Consider the following 18,042-nt stretch of genomic DNA (forward strand, 5'->3'; position numbering starts at 1 on the left):
AAAGTATGTTCCGCAACAGCTGATGTGTCAGTCTCCGCTGTTCTGCAATTGCCCTTGTGCTCATCGAGTCGTCTTTTGACAGATCTTTTTGTAGCACCCACGCACACCTCCCCACAACTACACGCAATCCTATAAATTCCAACTTCTTCCAGCGGTTGGCGAGCATCCTTGGCCCATTTTAGATGATCTTGTATCTTCCGTGTGGGTGTGTAGATTTCCGCGATGTTCTGCTATCAGTCACATCCTTAATGAATGCCAGCAAAATTTTCGATATCACAGGCGCTTGAGCATGGCTCTGACCTCTGCGCGGTGAACGTTCTTTTCACCTCGGCAAACTAATAACCACTCTTAAGCGGTGCATTGGTCACTTGTTTTAAGCGGCTCTGGTTCTCAGATTTTCCTTGCTCTATCAGCTAAAGTTTTTATGATGCCTCGCTTTTGTTGTGGGTGGTGGTTAGAATCCCGATGTAGGTAACGGTCTGTGTATGTGGGTTTTCGGAAAACCGTGTGGCATAAGCTACCACCTTCATTCTTGAAAACTAGCACATGAAGAAAATTTTTTCCACCTGCCTCCTCCTCTTCGAAGTTGGGAGGAAGAAACGAAGCGGAACTTCACGGTTGAGAGGGTATGTGGTCCTATTGCAATGATTACACAATTGAGTCAAATTTATAAAGAAGTCTGTAGTAAGAGCCCACTTTTCACTATTATGTTGGATCCCCTACTGTCTGGATACAGGCACTCCCCTTGTTGGTAGCGGTATCAAAAGACGTTGTCTCTTCTCGTGAAACAGGTTGGGCCACTACTGATGTAATTGGTCCTCAATACCCTAGATACTGCAATTAGGAAAAAGTTGATGTTCCAGCTGGTCCCATACATTTTCTACCGGAGACCGATCACGGGATCTTGCTGGCACAAGAATACATCAATATCACGCAATAAGTGAGATGGCCCATCCCATTACTTGCTGTGATACTCCATTCCACTGGTAGCGTATTCTCTCGTTAATGGCACCTTGATCATTAAAGGCCTCTCTGAAAGATCTACAACGTCTTAAGAAGACCCGAGATCGAATGTGAATCAACCACACGACAAAGACAGCTGATTGTAAAATCAGTATGAAAATAGCGTGAGTGCTGCGTAACAAAATAATTCACAGCTGAAATCCCCAATATGCAGCGTAGTGGTAGCAACATTGGTTTCTCTTAATCTTCACCGCATCACACAACTTGTGATAAGTGAACCCTACAACGCTACAGAGCCCATCAGAATAATTCTTGAATGTGTCGAAGGAGTTGTTGCATGGAATCGCATCACACACATTCGGGAAATGATGGTGGACGCGATAAATTGTGATTATTACCCTGTGATAACAACTGGCTTTGGCATCAAATGACATGTTGCCCCCTTAGATGCGTTCCATTAATTCGAAGTTTGAAAGATGGAAAGTTTTATAATACGATGTAAGCTTTCACGTCTAGAGTTACCTCCAGTTATAACGTCCTCGCTGAGAGTCCAAGGTCGATTAACAATACTGTCATGCAATTTTGAACATGGCCGATAATGCAGCAACCGTAGACGAAATTTATAATATTACTTGAAAATACAGTTCTTCGGTTGCACAGGTAAAAAATTTTATAATGTACAAATATATTTTTATCTTTAACGTGAGCACTGTTGCTCTAAACCATTTCATAACTATTTACTTTATGTAATGTAAAATTTTTTTTACTTCTGATGTAAACTGCCTTAGAGCAGTTGAAACCTAGGTAAAGTTGAAAATTTTTTACCTGCGCAACCGAAGAGCTGTACTTTCAAGTACTGTTATAAATCTGTCATGCTTCATTCCCCATCTACAAGACACATTCTTCCTTTCTTACGGCCTTTGTCCCGCTCCAACTTGGTGTCTGCCGGGTTACTATTGATTTGGCAGTGTTAGTTGCAGACAGTGGCCGGATTCCCTTCTTGCCACCACCCCGAACCCCCAGGGACGAAATTTGTGTACCCCAGCTGTCTGCGTCTAGTGTAGGCCATGGAATAGTGCCAACGTTTTCAAATGTCTGCGAGTCGTGTAACTGAGGCGGAACGTGGGGACCAGCCCGTTATTCACCTAGGGGAATGTGGGAAACCGCCTAAAAACCACATCCAGGTTGGTTGGCATACTGTCCCACCGGCCCGCGTCGTTAATCTACAGGGCGGATGTTTCCCAAGATGGTTCAAAAATGGCTGTGAGCACTATGGGACTTAACTTCTGAGGTCATCAGTCCCCCAGAACTTAGAACTACTTAAACCTAACTAACCTAATCGACCGTAGCAGTAGCGCGGTTCCAGACTGTAGCGCCTAGAACCGCTCGGCCACTCCGGCCGGCTCCCAAGATGGTGATGAAACGTCAGTTAATAATTTTGCATATGCGATTGCAGTCTTTCTCGGCGTATTCCAGTGATGAATTCTTCTCGGGTTATCAGCCCAATGATGACGCCGCCTTGTGCTAAATTATTGATAAATTCTTCTCGGGTTATAAGCCGAGTGGTGGCGTCGTCTGGCGAAGATGATGGGTAAGAAACTCATCGAAACATTGCGACAAGATGACGCCACCACTCGGGTGATAACCCGAGAAGAATTCATCAATAATTGCGCACAACGATCACAACCTGTCAGGCCAGAGGTTTTAACTGAAACGGCAAGATATCCTACAGTAAATTGCAACATCCACTACGGTTTACAGTATTCTGTCACACCATTGCTCATCCTCAGGGATGTGTATATGAGAGGTTGCGAGACGCTTCAAACAGTTAATCAGCAGAGGTGGGCTCGCTCTCAGCGGTCGGGGCGGCGTGTCTGATCTGCGCCGCTAAGTGCTTTTAATGGTCGCCGCTGCGGCCGCGGCTGCGGTCGGCGTTGTGGCGTCCATCCATCAGCCACCGCAGCCGGCCCGGGACATCGCAGGCGGCGCGCCGACGCTCCTCGAATAAATTCCCCTGGCCGCTACCACTCGTCCACTGATGCCCGCAGCCCCGCGCGCCCACCAATTACGCGTCGCTCTTTCTAGGGTGGGCCTGACAGAAGTGTCGCACGCTGCGTCCCGCCGTCCATGAATACAGATAACCACCGATCAATACCAACACACTCGCGGGGCACACAATAAATACCCCGTGCTATTTGTACGTTTAATTTGACGCAGTGATTCAGATCCGTCGCACTTTAATTGTTCCATTTCTTTTCGCTGCCTCACAACAGTCGAGTCAAATTAAAAATAAACGACTTGCACGTGCTGTCGAAACTCTGTGAGAAGTCATCTACTTTTCGGCACCCTAACCCTCAGCTACAGTACTTATACTGCCATGGCATACCTTCTAACATTGTGCCGGCACTCCTTCTTCTCGGCGTAATGGAGTGATTCATCTGACTAGTCTCTTCAACTTCATCCTACACTTAGTGGAGATGAAGAGCAGGATGACGTTATACGAGACCAGTCAGGAACAATCACTGCGCAATGAAGTGGGATACGGAAGAACTAAGGAATGAAGACATAAGCTTGAAGTTCTCCAAGGCTATTGAAACCGCGATATTGAACAGGACAGTACGCAGTTTAGTTGAAGGGAAATGAACATCTCTAAAAAGGGCAATCATAGAAGTTGAAAAGAAAACCGTAGGTACAAGGAAGGTAACTGCGAAGAAGCCATGGGTAACAGCAAAAATGGTTCAGTTGATCGGTGAAAGAAGGAAGTATAAAGACGATCAGGGAAATTCTGGAATACAGAAATACAAGTCAGTTAGGAATGAAATAAATACGAAATGCAGGGAAGCCAAGGCGAAAAGGCTGCTTGAAAAATATGGAGAAATTGAAAAATAAATGACTCTCGGAAGGTCTGACACAGCATACAGAAAAGTCAAAATAACGTTCAGTGAAATTAAAAGCAAGTGCGGTAACATTAAGAGTGCAACGAGAATACCACTGTTAAGGGGCTCCGGAAAGGCTCAAAATCATGAAAAGTTCCATTTTTACTTTTTTGCGTTTTCTGAATCTGCAGACTATTACCTTTTAATAGATATATAATTTATTCAATTCCGAAGACTACAACTATTTTTAAATTTTTTTAAAATGTGTTCTACATGGGCGTGACCCACTGTGGCGCTGTTAAACTGCTGTCAAATGGTGTTATTATTAACGTCCGTGTTCATCAGATACATTTTAGTGATGTGAGATAAAGTATGTGTTGTGGCTAACCTGTGATGGTTCAATATATATCGCTGGTGGGATTGTCGATTGTTTCATGTTTATTTACTCTGTCGTTATCTCGAAAATATTCGTAATTAATTCTGTTTCTTGAGTCTCTGTTTTGTTGAAGTATAGTAATGAGTAAAATTAAAGTTATTAGAAATCCTCTGAAGGCTTTTAAGAAAAGGAGAAATGTTGGAAAGCCAAAGGTATGTGTTATTACTGTATACAATAAAGACGATAACCAAGTGATTGAACCTAACCTCTCAAGTACACCTGCCCATAGCAGTCAAAGTGGGAAAGAAAATACTTCACAGAAGAAGCTTGGTTCAATGAGTGAAAACTATGAATGTTTTATGGGCGAATCGGATGTGAATGAAATATTTGATATGTCGGTTCTCAAAGGAATTTTTTCAAACTGTGTAAGCTGTATTCATTGTAGTGAAGTTGGTCTGGAACTCTCCATAATAAAGCACGTAGGACTTGCTAGTGAAATACAACTGAAATGTGATAAGTGTTCATACATGACCACCTTTTGGAACAGTGTTGCAGTAACTGCAACTGAAGAAAATGGTAGCAAAATCTACGAACACAACAACGAGCGATGCTTGCTTTACACAAGGAACGCCTTCGGGCTGCAGACAGGGCTGTAAAGAGTCTAGAAATACAAGCAAGAGTAAACAGGAGGAGGAACAAGAGGAAGCTGGAGGAGGAGTTTGCAGACGATGAAGATCCTATGGACCTGGAATGCACTAAAAAGTTAATCCAATCTTTGTCGCTCGATTCCCAAAACTTTTATTTTCTCATACTAATTACATGTTTTCTAAGGATCTTCCAAACATATTTGTTTCAAACTTTCAGTAGATGTTACACAGTACCTTCTGCATAATTTAACACAGCCTTTTTCCAAAAAGCTGTATATTTTTGAATATATAAATAAAAAATTGCAAAAAAATGTTGTGAATTTTCATTACAACTGAAAAAAAAATCATCTTTAATAACTGAATTAAAATTTTGTAAAATCCCTGTGTTAAGTTGTAGCCCATATTCCAATAAATAATCTGTAAAAAGTTCAACTTCCTACCTCAAATACTTTGTGAGGAAAGATGTAATTTATAAGCGTTATTTTAACATTGCAAGTATAGGGCGTTCCGGAGCCCCTTAAATGCAGAGGACAGAGCTGATAGGTCGAAAGAATAAATTGAAGGCCTCTTTGAGGGGAAAGACTTGTTCGAAGAGGTGCTAGAGGAGGAAACTGGATTCGATATAAGACAGGTAGGGGATCCAGTAGTAGAATCGGAATTTAAAAGAGCTTTGGAAGACTTAAATTAAATAAGGCAAAAGAGATAGATTTAATTCCATTACATCAGAGTATCTAAAATCATTAGGATTCAAATGGTTCAAATGGCTCTGAGCACTATGGGACTCAACTGCTGAGGTCATTAGTCCCCTAGAACTTAGAACTAGTTAAACCTAACTAACCTAAGGACATCACAAACATCCATGCCCGAGGCAGGATTCGAACCTGCGACCGTAGCGGTCTTGCGGTTCCAGACTGCAGCGCCTTTAACCGCACGGCCACTTCGGCCGGCAATCATTAGGGAAAGTGGCGAAAAACGACTATTCATGTTGGTGTGTAAGATATATGAGTGAGAATTGTCGCACAATCAGCTTAACATTTCATGCATTGTACACAAGTTGCTGATAAGAATAATTTACAGAATAATGGAAAAGAAAGCTGAGGATGTGTTAGGTGACGATCAGCTAGGCTTTAGGATAGGTAAAGGTACCAAGAGAGACAGTTCTGACGTTGCGGTTGATAATGGAAGCAAGACTAAAGGAAAATCAAGATACGTTCATAAGATTCGTAGACCTGTAAAAGCCTTCCACGATGTATAATGGTGCAAGTTGTTCGAAATTCTGAGAAAAAAGGGGTAAGCCATACAGAACGACGGGTAATATACAGTATGTACAAGAGTCAAAAGGGAACAATAATACTCAAAGAGCACGAACGAAGTGCTTGAATTAAAAAGTAAGGGGGACACTGATGTCTCTCGACCCTCCTATTTAATACATACAAATCTAAGAAGCAATGACAGAAATAAAAGAAAGGGTCAAGAGTGGAAATAAAATTGAAGGTGAAAGGATATCAATGATAAGGTTCGCTGATGCCATTGCTATCCTCAGTGGGGGTGAGGAAGAATTACGGGACATGCTGAATTAAATGAACAGTAACGAGCACGGAATATGGATTGAAAGTAAATCGACAAAAAAGGCAGTAGTGAGAAGTAGCACAATTGAGAACAGTGAGAAACTTAACATCAGGACTGGTAATTTTGAAGTAGATGAATTTAAGGAATTATGCTACTTAGGCAGAAAAATAACCTGCGATGGACGGAGTAAGGAGGATATAACAAGTAGACAAGCACTGGCAAAAAGGGAGTTCCTGGCCAAGAGAAGTCAACTACTATCAAACATAGACCTTAATTTAAGGAAGAAATTTCTGAGAATATACGTTTTGAGCACAGCATTGCATGACAGTGAATCACGAGCTGTGAGGAAATCGGGAGGGAAAAGAATCGAACCATTTGAAATGTAGTGCAACGGAAGGATGTTGAGAATTAGGTGGACTGATAAGGTAAGGAATGACAGAGCTCTCCCGAGAATCGGGGAGGAAAGGAATATATGGAACACATTGATAAGAAGAAAGAACAGGATGCTAGGATATCAGTTAAAACATCAGGGAATGACTTCCATGGTACTACAGGGAGCTGTTGAGGATAAAAACTGTAGAGTAGGACAGAGATTGGAATACATTCAGCAAATAATTGAGGCTGTAGGAAGCAGTGTTACCCAGAGATGAAGTGGAATGTCACACACACTGCCGCATCAAACCAATCAGAAGACTGATGACTCAAGAAAAAAAAAATGCAGCAACTCGGCGTGACATGGACTCAACGAGTCGTTGAAGATCCCTTGCAGAAATATTGAGCCTTGCTGCCTCTATAACCGCCAATAAATGCGAAAATGTTCCCGGTGCAGGACTTGGTGCACGAACAGACCTCTCTACTGTGTTCCACAAATGTCTGATAGGATTCATGTTGGGCGATCTGGGCGGCCAAATCATTTGCTCGAATTGTCCAGAATGTTCTTGAAACTAATCGTGAAAATCATAGGCTGCCATCTATGAAAATTCCATCGTTGTTCGGGGACATGAAGTCCATGAATGGCTTTTGCAAATCGACTCCAAGTAGCCGAACACAACCATTACCAGTCGGACATCGGTTCAGTCGGAAAAGAGGACCCAGTCCATTCCATGAAAATACAGCCCACACCATTATAGAATCACCAGCAGCTTGCACAGTGCCACGTTGACAACTTGGGTATGTGGCTGAAGGGGTCTGCGCCACACTAGAAACTTATCATCAGTTCTTAGCAACTGAAATCGGGATTCATCCGATCAGGCCACGGTTTTCCAGTCGTCCAGGTTCCAGCCAATATGTTCATGAGCTCAGGAGAGGCGCTGCACGCGATGTGCTGTTAGCAAAGGCACTCGTGCCCGTCGTTTGCTGTCATAGCCCATTAACGCCAAATTTCGCCGCACTGTACAAACGAACATATTCGTCATACATCCCACAACGATTTCTGCAGTTATTTCACGCGATGTCTCTTTTCTGTTAGCACTGACATCGCCGCTGCTCTCGGTCGTTACGTGAAGGCCGTCGGCCACTTCGTTGTCAGTGGTGAAAGGTAATACCCGAAATTAGGTATTCTGGGCACACTCCTGACACTGTGGATCTCGGAATATTGAATTCCCTATGATTTCCGAAACGGAGTGTCCCATGCGTCTAGCTCCAACTACCATTCCCTTTCAAAGTGTGTTAATTTCCGTCTTGCGGCCATAATCACGCTGGAAATCTTTTCACATGAATCACCTGAGTCCAAGTGACAGCTCTGCCAGTGCACTGACCTTTCATACCTTGTGTACGCGATACTACCGCCATCTATATATGTGCATTTCGCTATCCCATGACTTTTGTCACCTCAGTTTTAAATAATGATTGCGTTATTGTCACAACGCAAGTTAAAATGGTCGTCTGACATTTATTATTTGATGAATCAAAACATACAGTCAAGATATATTTCGTGCAAGTGGTGTCGCATAGCTCGTAAATATTTTCTGACGCCAGTTGTTGATACATAATTCACAACCAGTTTACATCTTCAGATCACCAGGCATCTTAAAGCTGTAAGGCGTGTAAATTACTGGGATAAAATGAATTAAATGAATCTGCTGCCCTGCCTGACGGGATTTCCCACATGCTAATCTTCCGTTTGTTGACAGTGGAGACATCGGTCTCCTATCTTACTACATGTGTTTGTGTAGCCAAAATAGTCAAATAACAAGGCACAGGGAGAATGTTACAAACAAGTAAAATACAAGCAGTAAATTTAAAGATTCAATGTACATCGCTCATCGAGAATTGATTAAATGCGAGATAGCCTTGTTACGGCATGGGACGACATCAATCCACAGTTCAGGACAACCCGCCCTTTCATGATCATGTAAATAACACAACAAAAATAAAAATAAAAATAACTCAAGGAACAAGTGACCGATTAAGTACCTAGAGAATCCTGCTTAGCAAAACGTAGTAGCTAGGAAGAGAGATCGTAGTTAAGCCATGAGAAACACAGGATACGGACATAAAGTGAGACAAGTGAGACATTTTCCATCACATTAGCATCGGCGAATGAGGGGAGCAGGCAGCGTGCAACACAAGTTGCGTGCTCAAGTAATTACGGTGGTTGACGCAGGAACGTATGTACTCTCGTCGCGTGTCCAATCTACTACTGTTGTTGGTTTATACTTGACTGGTTCCAAAATAATGGAAGCCGGCTAATGTTCAATGGAGATGCCGAAAACTTCCGTACTATCTACCAAGAAACATCGTTGTGATCCACCAACGTCTCTTGATCTGCAACTAAGTGGTGGATCGTCTGAAGTCCGCAGCAGGATGGGCTCAGAGAGCGTTTCCAGTGATTTTACAGACGCGGAGACAGGGGTCATGGAAGTGTCGGACAGGGTGGGGCGGGGAGTTGGATGCACAGATCGCTGATGCTTAGGCTGGGTCACCTGTGGTGGTGCCAAGACAGCAACCGGCCCAAGGAAGCCGTTTCCTTCTGTGACAGCGTGTCTGCAGCCGAAATCTGAGGCAATGTCGCCGAACCTTACTGATTCACACCATCATTAATTTAATTAATCGGCTGGTATTAAAATTTTTCCTCTCCAGCCATCCGATGGCCGTGTACCTAGGGAACACCTGGGTGGGTCCAGATAGCTGAGGATAATTGAGAATAATGTATATTTTAGTCGGTTCATCTTACCGACTTCATTAATTGTGTAACTGACCCTGTGATTACTGTCAATTGTGATATAGGCTACTTTACTAATCCGTGACTGGAAACGTTGATTTTCATGTAATTAACACTTTTCCTTTACAATACTGACAAAGTGAGTGTGTTATGCATCCTGGAAAAGTCTCAGGTTTACAACGTCATTTAAAACAGCTTACACGCCACCCTAGTATATCAGCAGACGAAACATAAATTGATAACGTAGGCTGGATTTTAAGTTATCTGAAGCCACAGTTTCAATATTGCTATTTAAACTGTTGTAATGACTTTAAGATGTATGAAGACGTATTTTCTTCACATCTCTACAGAGATAACGATCTATTTACGACAAAACAGTTCTACTTTACTATTATACATTTTAGGAGGTAATTCAACAACCCTGTTTCTTCTAGACCTCCAGCTGGACATGAGTGTCGGGATGGAAGATTTGCATCGGAAAAAAATAGACGAAAAGTAGAAGAAAATATGTTTAAGTACAAAAGGAAAGTAAGGAATAATACTGCACTTGAAGGAACAACATTGTAATAGGTTGGTAAATTGAAGTTTTTCGGCTCTATCATAAGAGGAGAAGCGAGACAGCCAGCCGTGGTGGCCAAGCGCTTCTAGGCGCTTCAGTCTGGAACCGCGCGACCGCTCAGGTCCGAATCCTGCCTCGGGCATGGATGTGTGTGATGTCCTTAGATTAGTTAGGTTTAAGTAGTTGTAAGGTCTTGGGGACTGATGACCTCAGATGTTAAGTCCCATAGTGCTCAGAGCCATATGAACCTACCACTTAACTGTTGATATTATTACCGAAACAGTTAATTTAAGCCTTCAATTCTATACAAATTGTGTCACATAAAATAGCATTCTTCTTGTATCAGGAGCAAATGTAACATGAACATACCATAGACTTTCCCAATTAAAACCTTCACAAGCTCCACAAGGATTATTTTAAAAAAAATTACTAGTTCTATATCTAACTACATTACACTCTCAGCAAGACAGAGATATCGAAGAGAAAAAGTCAATTATATGTCAAGACTTCGGATCCAAAGCTGCGAATCTTTGATAGTGGATAATCGAAAAATAAGTCATGTTCTTTGCATCATCAGTACCGTGAATCGGAGGAGACTGGATTAAGTTAGTAAGCTACTAAGCTGTTTCACTTTACATTGATCTTAGTTCACAAAACAAAGAATCGCCGGTGGCTGCCATTTACTAAGTATGCCATAAAATCGCCTTTAAATCTTAGGAGCGCCACATACAACAGAATTAATGTGTACATCTGATTCGAGCTACATTTTCGCGCCGCGCTGGACGCAAATTTTCAAACACGTTTTTTCTTTCAGTCATTGCTTAAAAAGCTTTAGAAAACATAAACGCGGAATTTCTGGTGGAATTGAATATTCATTAGCGAGTGGATACATGAAAAGTAAGGCAGAGCAACAAGTGGGCGGTAACGAGCGCTACCACCGGCAGCGGCAGGAGGCAGCAGGCAGTGTTTGGGCTGCCGCGAGGCAGCGCAGATGCTCGAGGGCCGCGTCCCAGACGTGGAGGGTGCTACACGCTGCCAGCCCGCCTCGAGAGGAAAGGAACTCTGTCTCCCGCGACGAATGCGTGCTCTCTGCTGCAGGCCAAACAACAAAATCTCAAACCACTCACACAGTGTTCACCCAGCCAATCCAATCAGCATATCAAATTTTTCAATAAAAATATTTTCATGTGAACTGAAGCGCCAAAAAGCCTCGTATAGGCACGCGTATACAAGTACAGAGATATGTAAATAGGCAGAATACGGCGCTGCGGTCGCCAACACCTATATAAGACAACAAGCGTCTGGCGCTGTTGTTAAATAGGTTACTGCTGCTACTGTGGCATGTTATCAAGTTTGAACGCGGTGTTGTAGTCGGCGCACGAGCGATGAGACACAATATCTCCGAGGTAGCAATGAAGGGGCGATCTTCCCGTACGACCATTTCACGAGTGTACCGTGAATATCAGGAATCCGGTAAAACATCAAATCTCCGACATCTCGGTGGCCAGAAAAAGATCCTGCAAGAACGGGACCAACGACGACTGAACAGAGTCGTTAAACGGGACAGAAGTGCAGTCCTTCCGCAAATTGGTGCATATTTCAATTCTGAGCCCTCAACGAGTGTCAGCGTGCGAACCATTCAACGAAACATCATCGATATGGGCTTTCTGAGGTGAAGGCCCAATGGTGTACGTTTGATGACAGCACAACAGAAATTTTTCCCTCTCGCCTGGGCCCGTCAACACCAACATTGGACTGTTGATGACTGGGAACATGTTACTTGGTCGGAAGACTCTCAGAGTGTATAGATCGGATGGACTTATACGGTTATATTGGACGCTGCATGTCACCAAGGGACTGTTCAACTTGATGGGGGATCTCTAAGGGTGCGGGGCGTTTGCAGTTGAAGTGAATGGGACCCCTGATACGTCTAGATACGACTCTGACAGGTGACACGTACATAAGCACCCTGCCTGATCACCTGCATCCGTTCATGTCCATTGTGCATTCCGACCGACCGACATGGGCAATTCCAGCAGGTCAATGCGACACTCCACACGTCCAGAATTGCTACAGAGTGGCTCTGAGTTTAAACACTTCCGCTGGCCACCAAACTCCACTGACATGAATATTGTTGAGCATATCTAGGATGCCTTGTAATGTGCTGTTCAGAAGAGATCTCTACCCCCTCGCACCAAATTTTATTTTGCCACATTTATCGCCTTCGCTAGTATGTAATTCAGCTGAAGCACAGGATATAAATTTTACGTTTCATTTTACGTTTATCGCATTCTTCGCCATCGATAGTAGTAGTATCCTATCTTTCAGAAGAGATCTCTACCCCCTCGTACCAAATTTTATTTTGCCACATTTATCGCCTTCGCTAGTATGTAATTCAACTGAATCACAGGATATAAATTTTACGTTTGATTTTACGTTTATCGCATTCTTCGCCATCGGTAGTAGTAGTATCCTATCTTTCAGAAGAGATCTCTACCCCCTCGTACCAAATTTTATTTTGCCACATTTATCGCCTTCGCTAGTATGTAATTCAACTGAAGCACAGGATACAAATTTTACGTTTGATTTTATGTTTATCGCATTCTTCGCCATCGATAGTAGTAGTATCCTATCTTCAGTTGATACGAGTCCTAGCGAAAGTCAAAAATCGACATACAACCCACTACCAACTAAGGTACAGGATGTTACATACGTATGTCAATTTCAACGTCCTTGTTTCGTTTTTAGCACTAGTGTCCCATCGTTCAGCTAACCCATATAGATAAATTGATGAATAGGATACTAGGACTTTCACCTGCGAGAAAGGCGATAAGTGTAAAATTTCGTTCGAAATATGGATATAAGTGGTATATGTCTACTTTCTGTTTTCTCTGTACTGCATTCCTTTGTTTCTTAACGCTCATCAATGTCTTCGCAACGCATCATCATCTGTGGTAACTTGTGACTTCATTTTTCAAAGCCGACGGGTTGTATGCCATTCATCAGTATTCCGAAAGATTGCAGCAACTGGTGTAGGGCTGGATATCAAAGACTGGAAATAATTTTATTTTCTACCGCTCCCCGATTTATTTTGAAGAAATATCGCAGTGACCCATTTTTCAATAAGCTGAATGCAGGTTTAAGTTTTGCACTTGTAACGATGTTACCAGTTTGTTGAGGATTGTGAATCGTGAATCGAAGAAGTATTGTTTGACTTCAGCGATCGGACTGAAGCTCTTTCAAACAGCGTTCTTGTTATGGCGTATTTGTAGCACACCTATAAAGTGGGTTCTGTGATTAATTGCAACACTTGGTGAAATTGTTCTCTGAGACATAAAGAAACGGCCGTGAATGTATTGGATGGATTTGGTATTTGAGGTTGAGTTCTCGATTTTTGTAGAGATTTAAAGATTGTTACCGGAACACGCAGACAGTTTTTTTTTTTTTTTTTTTTTTTTTTTTTTTTTTTTTTTTTTTTTTTTTTTTTTTTACTCGTTATTTATCCCGCTCAGAGTTACGACAGAAGCGTTTCGTGTTGATCCAAATCATTGCTGAACCATATTTAAGCGGAATTCCACTGCAACCATTGTTCCTGTAGTTAATAGTGATGAGCGGCATTTTCATTGAGATTTTGTTAGTGGGAATGCGGATCGCTAACAACTAAAGTCGCTGAGAATTTTGGAAAGTTTCTTTTTGTATTACGTCATTCCGCTTAGAGTGTGGATTTAGTTTTGTTTGTCACTCGATAACTCCTTAGCTTTTGTCTCTGTACTTAGTTAGTAAAGAGAAGATAATGAACTTTTATTTCGTTTGAAAGTCAAAACCTAGTCCCCGCGTTCTCATTTATCCCAAAGTTATTAATAATTGCTATTTGAGAGAAATCATTCATTATGATAGAAGCAAGCGAGATCTTAAGTCGTGGAATATTAAAAAGTAGAAAATAGCGTCTAAGTTGGAAATGCTTGAGTGACAAATGAACGCAAGATAGGTAATCCAAGGTATTTGCGAGTTAAGGAATTTTCACTTCAAGATCATCTAACTGATAAAATCGTAACAAAATAATTAGGGCGACAGTGTCTGTTTAAAAGGTTGTAAGAGTGAGTTATCTATTTAAATATACAGAAAATACGAAGGATTAGTTTCTTTTGTTCTAATGTTGAAAGTTTACGAACATTGTTTCATAACATAAGGACAGAGACGTTGCTGGTATTATTGACGGACATTGCCGTAGAAACGAAATAGATCGCAGACTGTATCCGTCAAAATTCATACATTTGAAATATATTTTGGACTTTTGGTTAAGGTAGCACACGTAAGTAAGAAGGTAGAAAAATATACCAACCTTTTACTAAAAGGTCAATAGGGAAGCGAGTGCATTTAAGGCCTGTAACTTTTGTTAAAGAGCAGTGTGAAGTGTGTATTGGTTGTAGTGACTCTTGGTTACTCTAAAGGTTAAAAGTAAGAAAATTAAATTTGTTATAGCAACAGTTCTACAGCGCAACCTCTTACTTGTTGAAACAAAATAATGTCAGATTAATTTCGACACCTTATGCTAATTATTCTTTGGTATTACTAGACATTATGCGATAGGCAGTTGCATTTTTCCGTTAGTGTGTTGACGTCATTATAGGAGGAACCAGCTATCAAAAGTCATTGTTATTGTCCTTAATAATAATACATAACGGAAATGTATTTAAAAGTTATATCGATAATTATCTACGGAAATACCTGCCGTTTGTGTACTCATATTGCATTTCCCCAGAATGTGAACTTCTGTGCAGCGAGATTGTCATCGCTGCATTTCTTCACACCAAAAATCATAATTCTTAAGATTATTTAAAAAATTTTCTCAATTTTGCCTGCTATTGGGGAAGAATTGCGTCTGCTAATAACATGGCTAGTTACGTGAAGTTATAGGCGGCAATTCGCAGTGTGAGAGCCTTACCAGATAGGATTTTAACGGAATATATCGAGAAAGTTCAAAATAGAGCAGCACGTTTCCTACCATTGAGAAATAGGGGAGGAGTGTCGCGGACATGATAAAAGATTTGTGGTGGATATCATTAAAGCAAAGTCGTTTCTCGTGACGCCGGGATCTTCTCACGAAATTTCAATCACCTCCTTCGAATGCGAAAATTTTTTTTTTGAGCCGATTTACAAAGGGAGAAATGATCGTCGTAATATAAAAAGGGCATCATAGCTCGCACGGAAAGATATAGGCGTTCGTTTTTTTTTCAGGCGCTGTTCTAGAGTGAAATAACAGAGAATTACTGTGAAGGTGTTTCGATGAACCATTTGCCAGAACTTAAGTGTGATTTGCAGAATAGCCATGTAGATGAAGATGTAGATGAACTTTTGCGTGATGTATCACCGCCAAGTAACATGGTTCAATGAAACTTGGATCACACATAGAAAGAACCGTTACAGTATGAAACAGAAGATAACTGAAAGAAGTGCGCTATGAGACGAACAGAAATTACACTTTATTAAAAAAATAATTACATTGAACTCACCGCGATTCATGATGATTTCCTGGATATTAAAAAAAGACGGGGTATGGTTCTTAATAGGGTTGTGATCATAAAGAACGGCTATGCGTGCTCTGCAGCGGGTTCCCATGCTGGCACAAGGTTCGTACGGAGTTATTGTGGTAGGCCGTTGCAGTCCTTCACCAGATCTGTTGGTAACTGCTGGACGGTCATTGTTTCATGTTAACGTGCTGCAGTACGTCTTCCCAACGAATCCCACACGTGCTTGATGAGATTTAAGTCCGGCAACGGGCAGGGCAGTCATTCGACGAATATCCTCTCGTTGCAAGAGCTTCTCCTTCTGCGCTGTTCGAAGTGGTCACTCAGTGTCATCCATAAATATGAAGTCGAAGCCTGATGCTCCCCTGAAAAGAAGAAGATGGGGAAGGACTGCAGTGCCTCAATAACGTTGAATGCTGAATGTACCTTATTCAAAGATACGGAGGTCAGTACGTCCATATATCATTATGCCTCCCCACACCATAACATCTGGACATCCAAAAAGATCAATGCTAGACGAACCCTCACAAGGTGAGAGCTGGGAAGACGTAAGGCACCCAGGAACATTGTCGAACATGTTATTCGTGTATACACTGATTCGAGCATCATTCACGTGTCTGTGAGTGTCAGAGGTGGTACGGAGTGTTGGAGGTGGTTTGCATGTTGTTATTGATCATCCACAACATACCAGACGGTGCTGGGAACAACGTCCAGTGCACGCCCAATTTACGCGGTCTCTTCAACATGATGCAGTACAGTCTCTCCCAACTCGTGTGTGCGGAGTCAGACATTGTGCAAAATGTTACCGAATTCTGAGATGTACAGATTCATGCTCGGACATTCTTACAGTCGTCCAAATCCGAAGAAACAGCCCCCACGATGGCTATCGATTGAGCAAGCCACGTTTAGAAACCTGTTTCAGAAACAGTTCTGCTCAACAGCCGCACGTGTATCGATGTTATTATGAACAATACTTTCTGTGCTATTGAATCTCCTGTAGTCATCGGGCGCCCTGAATAATGTCGGAATCGAACATCTTGTTTTACCAAAAGTAAGTAGAATGTATCACCAACATTTTGAATCTAATATGGACTTCATTTTTCCCTCAAAATCGCGTCTCAGTCTACATAATTTGTAAAAATTTTAGCCAAATGTGCCAACCTATCAAAGTGTATAAATCACAAGAAAAAGGTTTTCTACATTTCCGTTTCGCATGAAGGCATAAAAAAGTATTCTGTCTACAGAAAATGAGCCTTTAATTTGGAGGTTGTGTACAAGGTGTAAAGTAGAGCTGCTTACAGTGTACCAAAGTGATGAAAGTGAAGCCGACACCAACAAATTGATATGGGACACATGCGTTCTATCTCTACCTAAGCTACAGTGGATGCGCACCATGCGAGATTTTAGCTAAAATCGTTCTTTTATATTAAAAACCACGTCTTCGTGCACTTACAAAACGTAAAATTAGCATTGGCGTAAATTTTACCTTAAAACATTGTGAACTTTAACAGTATAAAATTAACAATTAAACCTTTTGATTCTCTGGTCTTCTTACTACGAAACTACTGTGCTGGTAGGGGTTAAGTTCCGGTTGAATAGTAAATGTGATTCGTGTTTTATAATGTTTTTCTTTCTTTCATTATCCTCACGGGAAAGATTAAATTAATAACGTTAATGAAATAGGTTACAACGATGGTGGCGTAAGAGAGCGAACAGGATACTGAAAATGGTGGAAGCAGATAGCGCGGAGCACGGCTGCATGAGAGTCGTTATTCTTCATGTACCACTGTCCCTGTTAATGCATATCGATAAAACGGATATCGCACTAGACTAATTTGTTAGCGTTCTATCGAATGTTGAGAAGCGTTTCAAATAAAATAGATCTCGTGGTTGTGTTGTTCCTGATTGTGATACTGACCGAGACTGTAAAAATATTGCCTAATCTTCTACAATGGTACCAGGCAGCCTCTCTTAACGTCCCCATATCAAGGGAGAGTGACATCGGAGGAGGGGGAGGAGGACATTAGTGTTTAACGTCCCGTCGACAGCGAGGTCATTAGAGACGGAGCACAAGCTCGGATTAGGTAGGGCATTTTCCTTAAGTGATTAAGGGAAATTACGGAAAACGTGAATCAGGCTGGCCGGACGCGGGTTTGAACCGTCGTCCTCGCGAATGCGAGTCCAGTTTGCTAACCACTGCGCTACCTCGCTCGGTGAGAGAGCGACGCCAACGGTGTAACATGTCCTCACTTCTTGACATAATATGAAAAAGTTTGGAATGCAAATAGGAAAGTAACATTGTCTGCTAACAAGGAGATTTATGCCGTTACCGAATAATCTTGTCTGACAAAAACATCTTCA

Source organism: Schistocerca piceifrons, chromosome 1 (genome assembly GCF_021461385.2).
Source record: "Schistocerca piceifrons isolate TAMUIC-IGC-003096 chromosome 1, iqSchPice1.1, whole genome shotgun sequence".
NCBI lineage: Eukaryota > Metazoa > Arthropoda > Insecta > Orthoptera > Acrididae > Schistocerca > Schistocerca piceifrons.